Here is an 8,073-nt window from a genome sequence, read left to right on the forward strand (position 1 = left end):
AAAGCGACTAAAAGTAACGGTGCTGTATCGCTCGATGAGATCTGCTCTTTGCATCTTTCATTTAATCTTGAAAGTCTGCAAACACAAACATGAGCCAAGAGGTCCCCAGCTTCAACACACAGAACCTAAAGCCACACCACGGAGATCACAAATACTTATTTGTCAGCAACCAAAAATAAAGACAAAAACCATCCAGGTACAAATCACTTCATTGAAAGCTGTCACTTCCACAGATTTCCTAAACCTATTACTTCCCCTGGGTTATTCCATGCTCATTTTCTGTGAGAGCTCAACAATCTGGCAGCTGACACATGGTATCTGAGGTCTAGGAAGATTGCCAAGAGAAGTAACACTTTTCTTATTTAAACTTTAACTTTCGATTGACCTTATCAAAGGCCAATGTCATCTTAGCCTGTCTCAGGAATAGTGTGGCAGCAGGACGAGGGCAGTGATATCCCCCTGGACTGGGCACAGGGGAGGTCACACCTCAGTGCTGGGTTCAGTTTTGGGCCCCTCACTGCAAAAAGGACATTGAGGCACTGGACAGAGTCCAGCCAAGGGCAACGAGGGCAGAAAACAGCTGGAAAACATCTGGGATAAGGAAGGGCTGAGGGAATTGGGTTTGTTTAGCCTTGAGAAGAGGCTCAGGGGTGACCTCATGGCTCTCTGCAACTCCCTGCCAGGGTTGGAGAGAGGTGGGGGATGTGTGTCCTGCCAAGGCTGCAGGGAGAGGACTAGAAGGAATAGGCATGAGACAGGGGAGACTCAGATTAGATGTAAGGAGAAATGTTTTCCCTGTTAGGATGTTCAGGCACTGGAATATTGCCCAGGGAGGTGATGGAGTCACCATCCCTGGGAGTGTTTCAGAGGTGTCTGGATCTGACACTGGAGGATCTGGTTTAGGGTTTAGGGGTTCCAGCAGTGACAGGTTAATGGTTGGCCTCGATGATCTTAGAGGTCTCTTCCAACCTTGATGGTTCTATGATTCTATTCCAAGAATGAATCTGATACGTTTTTGGAATGCTAAAACAGACAGTCATCATCTATGCAGTCAGAGATGCCCTCAGAACTACTGTGGGAAGCTTACTCCTTCAAAAAAGGAACTGATAACTACTAGGAAAGCTGACCTTTTGTAACTTCAGATGGATTCAAGTGTCCTGGAGTCAACTGTAGAATACTCACTAAATCCCTAAATTCTATCTTAACTGTGATTTACGGGAAAAAAAAAACAAAAGAGGAGGCTCAGGGGAGACCTCATCGCCCTCTGCAACTCCCTGACAGGAGGTTGGAATCAGGTGGGGGTTGGTCTCTTCTCCCAGGCAACCAGCAGCAGGACAAGAGGGCACAGACTCAAGCTCTGCCAGGGGAGGGTTAGGTTGGATCTTAGGAAGAGATTTTTTGCAGAGAGAGTGATCAGGCATTGGAATGTGCTGCCCAGGGAGGTGGTGGATTCCCCATCCCTGGAGGTTTTCAAGCTGAGACTGATGTGGCACTTAGTGCCATGGTCTGGTGACCACGGTAGGGTTGGATTGATGATCTTGGAGGTCTTTTCCAACCTGGTTGATTCGATGATTCTAAGTAATGTAATAGGCATATTTGAGTTTTAATTTCTTGGTAAGGTTGGAAACATCAATTACTTTTGTTGCCTGCATCTGCTTCCAACACACCAAACACATAAAGACTTAGATTCCAGAAGGTGTCTTCATGCATCTAATTAGAAGTCAAATTATCAATGATCCTACAGTAAAATAAAACAGCCACTAATACAATCTGACCATATAAATCCTAATGGAGCCACAAAAAAAAACCCCAACCAGTAATAAAGCATCTATATGAATTTTCTCCCCCACTGCATGGTAAACCAAACACTTCAACTAATAACAACAAATGCACAATCACATTAGTTAGAAGAACAACAGAATTGGTTTCTATCCTGGAAAATGACCACCTGATGTGACTAGGGCAGTCCCAACTGATGAGCAAACGTAGACACACTCCCAGGATTACAAGAAGAATGACACACATGACTCATGAGGGGTTCCTGAAAAGGTGTCTGTTCCTCTGCACAAACTACTTCAGACACGCTTGAAACTTAACCCCAGTTCTCCAATTATTCAATATTCTTCAAAAGTGTTCCAGGAGTAGCAGGAAAGAGCCACAAAGACAGCATGAAGAGAAAATGTCTTGTGATTAGATAATAAAAAGAGTACAAAGCTAATCAGGCTAATCAATACAGATAATGGAAGAAACTAAGTCTTCTCACAGCACAGAAAGAATCCACCAAGATCTTCCAATTAAAAGAAAGCATATAAAACCCCCATGACTAGAAACTGAACACTGACAAATTCAAATTAGAGTAGGAACACAAGCATGCAGGATAATGAGGACAATTAACACTTGAATAAATTATTTGCAGTGGGGATCTGAATTTGCCACTGTCTTCAAATTAAAGTTGGTGTAATTGTGGAATTTACACTTCAGAAAAAGACAAGTTACTGAGTTTAATAAAGGCAGAATTTTGTGCATCTCAATACAAAGAGATCGAGCATAGATTTATATAAAAGCTCCATCCTGTAATATCTGTATACTTACTTTGCCTTGATGCCAATACTCCCCTGTGCTGGTTTTGGCTGGAGCAGAGTTCATTTTCTTCACAGTAGCTAAGGTGGAGCTGTTTTGGATTTGTGCTGGAAGCAGCATAGGTAACACAGGGATGTTTTTGTTACTGCTGAGCAGTTTACACAGCACCAAGGCCCTTTCTGCTCCTCACCCCACCAGTGAGCAGGCTGGGGGTGCACGAGGAGCTGGGAGGGGACACAGCTGGGACAGCTGACCCCAACTGACCAGAAGGATGTCCCACACCACGTGGCACCATGCTCAGCGTGCAGAGCTGGGCAATGTTCAGAGTGATGGCACTTGCCTTCACAAGTCACCTTTACAGGTCCTGCTTTCCTGGAGATGGCAGAGCACCTGCCCATGGGAAGTGGTGAATGAACTCCTTGCTTTGTTTTCCTTTGCTTACATGCTCAGCTTTTGCTTTCCCTATTAAACTGTCTTTATCTCAAGCTGGGAGGGGACACAGCTGGGACAGCTGACCCCAACTGACCAGAAGGATGTCCCACACCACGTGGCACCATGCTCAGCGTGCAGAGCTGGGCAATGTTCAGAGTGATGGCACTTGCCTTCACAAGTCACCTTTACAGGTCCTGCTTTCCTGGAGATGGCAGAGCACCGCACCTGCCCAAGTGGTGAATGAACTCCTTGCTTTGTTTTCCTTTGCTTACATGCTCAGCTTTTGCTTTCCCTATTAAACTGTCTTTATCTCATCCCACAAGTTTTCTCACTTTTACTCTTCCAATTCTCTTCCACATCCCCCTGTGGGGGGGAAGTGAGGCTGTATGGTGTTTAGTTGCCAGCTGGTGTTAAACCCTGATACCCACACATCACAGAGTAATAGAAAAATATCTAATGTTTGCTCCTATTCCCTCCCTTCAAACCAAAGGCCTAGGTGTTATTCCCATTTTCCACAAGTGCCCTTGCAACTCTGGACCCTAGATATTTCCTTCAACAATTGTTTTTGGCTTTGTATTTCAGCAAAATCATGTATGTGCTTTATTCACTGCTGTAAAAGAAGGAAAGGCCCCAAATTATCTTTAGCTTCACTTAGATCACAGCTGCTTTTTCTACACACACCCGTTTTTTTTGCAGCGGAATCGTTTGTTCCTATTTCTGTTACACCTGTTCCTTCAGGCTCCCTCCAAAATGATACAAGGTTATGAATGCAAGGCCTACACCAGCAGGTGAAATCCAATCATCTATTTAAATTTCTTCTAGCACCTCTCCTTTTACTGGATAGGTATCAAGTTCAGCTATTTTCCAATCAGGTAAGTTTTACAGCTTCGCTTCAGCTCTAATATTTAAACTTTAATTCCATCTGTCCTTTTGCTTATGCTGTGTAATTTTGATTTCTTTTGCCACACATCTTTCATGTGAAACAACTCTCTGTTCACCAGCTTCGTCAGTGCCAGCAGCATGTTTGTTTGACTACAGTTTACATTAAGGCCAAGCAACCATGCAGTTCTGCAGCAGGACATTCAGCTTTTCTGATGCTCCTTTAGTATTCACTACTCACAGTTTGTGGGGGATTAGAGGGGGATTCTTCACCAGTTTATGAAGCACAGATCAGGACAGAGCCTCTCTGCATACGTAGTGGGAAGCAGTTAAACACTGAGAACAAGGCAGCCAGCAGCAATAATGGCAAGAGAGGGAAAATGGCTTAGGCTGGAAGAAGAGGCATCACACGCAACTGGAATTGAGACTGGAGAGCAAGAAGCAGGTGGGTGGTCCCAGTGGTGCTGTGGGTGCAAAAATGAATATACACTACCTGCCAGATGCCTGCTAGAGTAAAGGACCAATCTACACAACTCTCCCAGGAACATCTGGATTGTGACAATGTAACATTGTAGCTTTTTGACGAGTTTTAATTAGTACACACACAGAGCTAAAGTTTCAGCCTAGAATGAATCACTTCACTAGTGCCTGTCTATAGCTTCCTACAGGACAGAATTTAAGAGACACCCAACACCTCTTCTGCAAAGCTGAGATTTCAAAACCTTTACGTATGTTTCTATGTTAAGTATCTCCAAAAGAAAAATCCAAACATAAACCCATGGCTGGAAAGCTCCTATGGACAGTGACTGAGCTCTTGCTCACTTTTTAAGTGGTCAAAAAAGAAAGTACACACACATAGCTTGGAAGCAGTTGCTGAAGTAACTACATACAATCATATACACACTAACAGACCTATTTAACACAGTAGAAAAATAAAACAGTAATTGGCTTTCTGAATGCAGTGATGCAAAAAAGTTTCACAAATTCTCTGTGTACCAAGCTGCAGAACTACAGAACTTAAGACACCACAGAGTGGTGCAGCATCTCCAGGTACAGAGGAATTTCAGGTATCTCCTCAGAACAAAGTTGGGAAACGAATATAACTACGAGTTCAAGTTCCAACCTTGACATCACACATGTACATAATTGTAAGGACAGTTAAGAGCCTAGACAAAAAGAGATACCATGTGCCATGGGTTTATGTTAACACTGCTAATAAAGGTAATCTTTCTGTATTTCCCCAACATTTCTACTAGGATATTTAACTTACACTGATGTTTGCTTAAGTTTTCTAGTAGTTCTGAAATAATTTTTCAAGTCATACCTAAAAACTGTACAAGTCTCACTATAAATATGCTCAGCAGCAAGAAAAACCCACCCACACTTTCAGAAACAGCACCAATTCTTATCTAATCCTTGGAGAAATACATGGATGGTAAGCAGCATGATGCTGAGCTTGTTACATCAAAAGGGAATTTATCAATGTTACAGCATCAGTATTTATTTTCTCCAAGAAAAATCAAGTAAGTCAATTCTTTAGAGAATTGTGACTAAATAATAAAGATCACAGTCAAAAAATACGGGAAAAATTAATGTGCCTTTCCTCCTGAATTTATTTTCAACCTTGATTTTTTTTAATCAAGGAACAAAGTCTAATTATTTGCTATCATAATTACTAGAAAACAAACAATATAAGTGAAAACATACACGTACCATATCTTTCCAGAGCTGCAGAATCTTTTTCTTTCAGATTCTAAACTGGACTTCTACCGTTCTTGTACCTATAATGCAAAACATTACAGTTCAGTTGCTGCACTCCATTCCATACTGATGTGAAGATCACTATGACTCCAAAACAACACAGGCAAGTCTGCAAGTAAGGGAAATGCAGAACCACAGAGCATGTCAGGCTGAAAGGAACCCACAAGGATCATCACACCCAACTCCCTGCTCCCCGCAGGACTACCTAAAACTAAGCCATACAACTTGCCAAACTAAATCATAGATCCCATTAAAAAAAGAATCAACAGAAATACTTATTAGGTTAGGGAAGCTACAAAAGCAGAAAGTTCATACATACAGTGTTCCCTATTCTTTCCCCTGTAGTGATGCAATAGTTTTACAATTCCATTCATCCAGTTCATTAAAATATCCATTTCCTTCCTCATTCCTCCTTTTTATCTTGAGAACTGGCATTTATAAATTTAAAAAAATAAACACTCAAAAGAAGCCACGGATAGAACCAAATCTTTGTTCTGGGTGCATAAAATTGCCGGAGGTCTTAATTTTCAGAGAAGTGATAATTAACCAGGGAGACATGACTGAAACATACCCCAAATGTTTTCAACAAACACCTAAAAGCACAAGCAATTTTGGGGGGAAGAGCCATAGAAACAGGCATAGAACTAAAGAGAGAGGCTGTGGACCCTGAAGGTGTTCAAGGCCAGGCTGGATGGGGCTGAGTAAACTGATCTAGTGGAAGGTGTCCCTGCCCATGGCAGGGGGTGGAACTAGATGATTTTTAAGGTCACTTGCAACCCAAACCATTCCCCAATACAATTCTCATTTGGCACAGACTATCACATTTTCAGTACCATGAAGATATAACACAATTTCTTGGTTTAAAAACTCTATTACAAACAAATCCAATGCAGCTGATTTAGTCTGATTTCCGATACAGAGCAGAGTTCCCACAAAGAAACCCTGATCTGTTTACCTTAAGAGTACATTCAGGTTTATCTTAAAAGAGGTCAAACCACAGAGAACTCATCTAGTACCAAGAGCCCAATTCTCTATCAGGGAACCAACAGTGTCATGCCAGCAAAGCTCTAAGCACTAACCGTTTGTACACAATGTTTTGTATTTTAAGGAAAAAAATGTTATAGAATCATCGAGGTTGGAGGAAACCTCTAAGATCATCCAGTCCAACCATTAACCTGTCACTGCTGGAACCCCTAAACCCTAAACCAGATCCTCCAGTGTCAGATCCAGACACCTCTGAAACACCTCCAGGGATGGTGACTCCACCACCTCCCTGGGCAATATTCCAGTGCCTGAACACTCCAACAGGGAAAACATTTTTCCTAACATCCAATCTGAATCTCAAATTGGGCATCCTACCTGTTCCATGAAACAGGATTGTTATTTCAACAAATGGTTCTAATAATTATGCAGCTTTATGTACAGTTAGGATTAATGAGTTCATGATATGCAACTGTGTCAATAAAAGTTTACTGCCATTCAGCAGAAAACAAAAGAAAACTGTTTCTGAACAACATGAGACAGTAATTGATGAATTTCCTGTTCAGAGGTGGCACTTCCACTGTGTATCAACTGCAGAAATCCACAATACCTTATATTCTCCTAAGGATAATTCCTCATTCAGTGATGCCATTAGACAAACTCAGTTAAAAACTATCTGACAAAAGTGCCTGATATCACACCTTGCACTCCAGCACTTCCAGCTTAAACTTCAATGTATATGTTTTCTCCTGCACACACAGAGAGAACTGCCATCTATGTAAAATTCTCTCATTCTCCTCCAAGACATAAAAGCACCAAATTTAGGTGTGAACAGAGCAGGAGGAGAGCACCAAGTGCAGCATGAAAAAGTACCATAAGTACAGGATCTTATGATTATTGCCCAGCAATAGGAGAAAACAGGGCACTGGTTCCCAACAGAACTGAGGTATGGAGCAGTGTAAGGCAGTGCAACTGATAAGGGGAAACAAGACCACAGCGGAGGAGATGCAGACACAGGATTTGCCTAATAACATGCAGTTAGTAGCAGAAGAGCAAATAATTCCAAAAGCACAAAAATTAAATTCCTGGACTTTCAGTTCTTCAATCTCTCCCCAACAGCTACCACTAAGGCCAAAGAGAGTTCAACAGTCTATTAAAAACATTTGCTCAAAGGCTACGAGACCAACAACAAAAGGAAATACAGATCTGTAATGCTTTTCTTAAAGGAATGAAAACGATTCCATGAAGTCGGATGTGCTTTAACATTCACCTTTAGTATACTTATTAATTAGCACTAAGCCTCATCTGCCCCAAGAAAAAAATCAAATGGCAAATGTGACTAAACACTATTGCTTCCATTCAACACTACAAAGTCTTGATCTGTCACATGAGCAGAGCCAAAAGCTCCTTGCTTACAACTATGTCATACATTTTCACTAG

General features: G+C 41.7%; 1 protein-coding gene across 1 annotated transcript in view; it reads right to left on the bottom strand.

Moving 5' to 3' along the window:
* Positions 1 to 5,674, bottom strand: part of LOC103807625 (ubiquitin-protein ligase E3A-like) — a gene marked incomplete at its 3' end in the record, with an annotated part of 29,340 nt that extends 23,666 nt beyond the window's left edge. Inside the window, exon 1 of the mRNA XM_009080369.1 lies at positions 5,605 to 5,674. The remainder of the gene's footprint in view (positions 1 to 5,604) is intronic.
* Positions 5,675 to 8,073: the final 2,399 nt, after the last annotated feature.

Source organism: Acanthisitta chloris, unplaced genomic scaffold, assembly GCF_000695815.1.
Source record: "Acanthisitta chloris isolate BGI_N310 unplaced genomic scaffold, ASM69581v1 scaffold8050, whole genome shotgun sequence".
In the NCBI taxonomy this organism is placed as follows: domain Eukaryota; kingdom Metazoa; phylum Chordata; class Aves; order Passeriformes; family Acanthisittidae; genus Acanthisitta; species Acanthisitta chloris.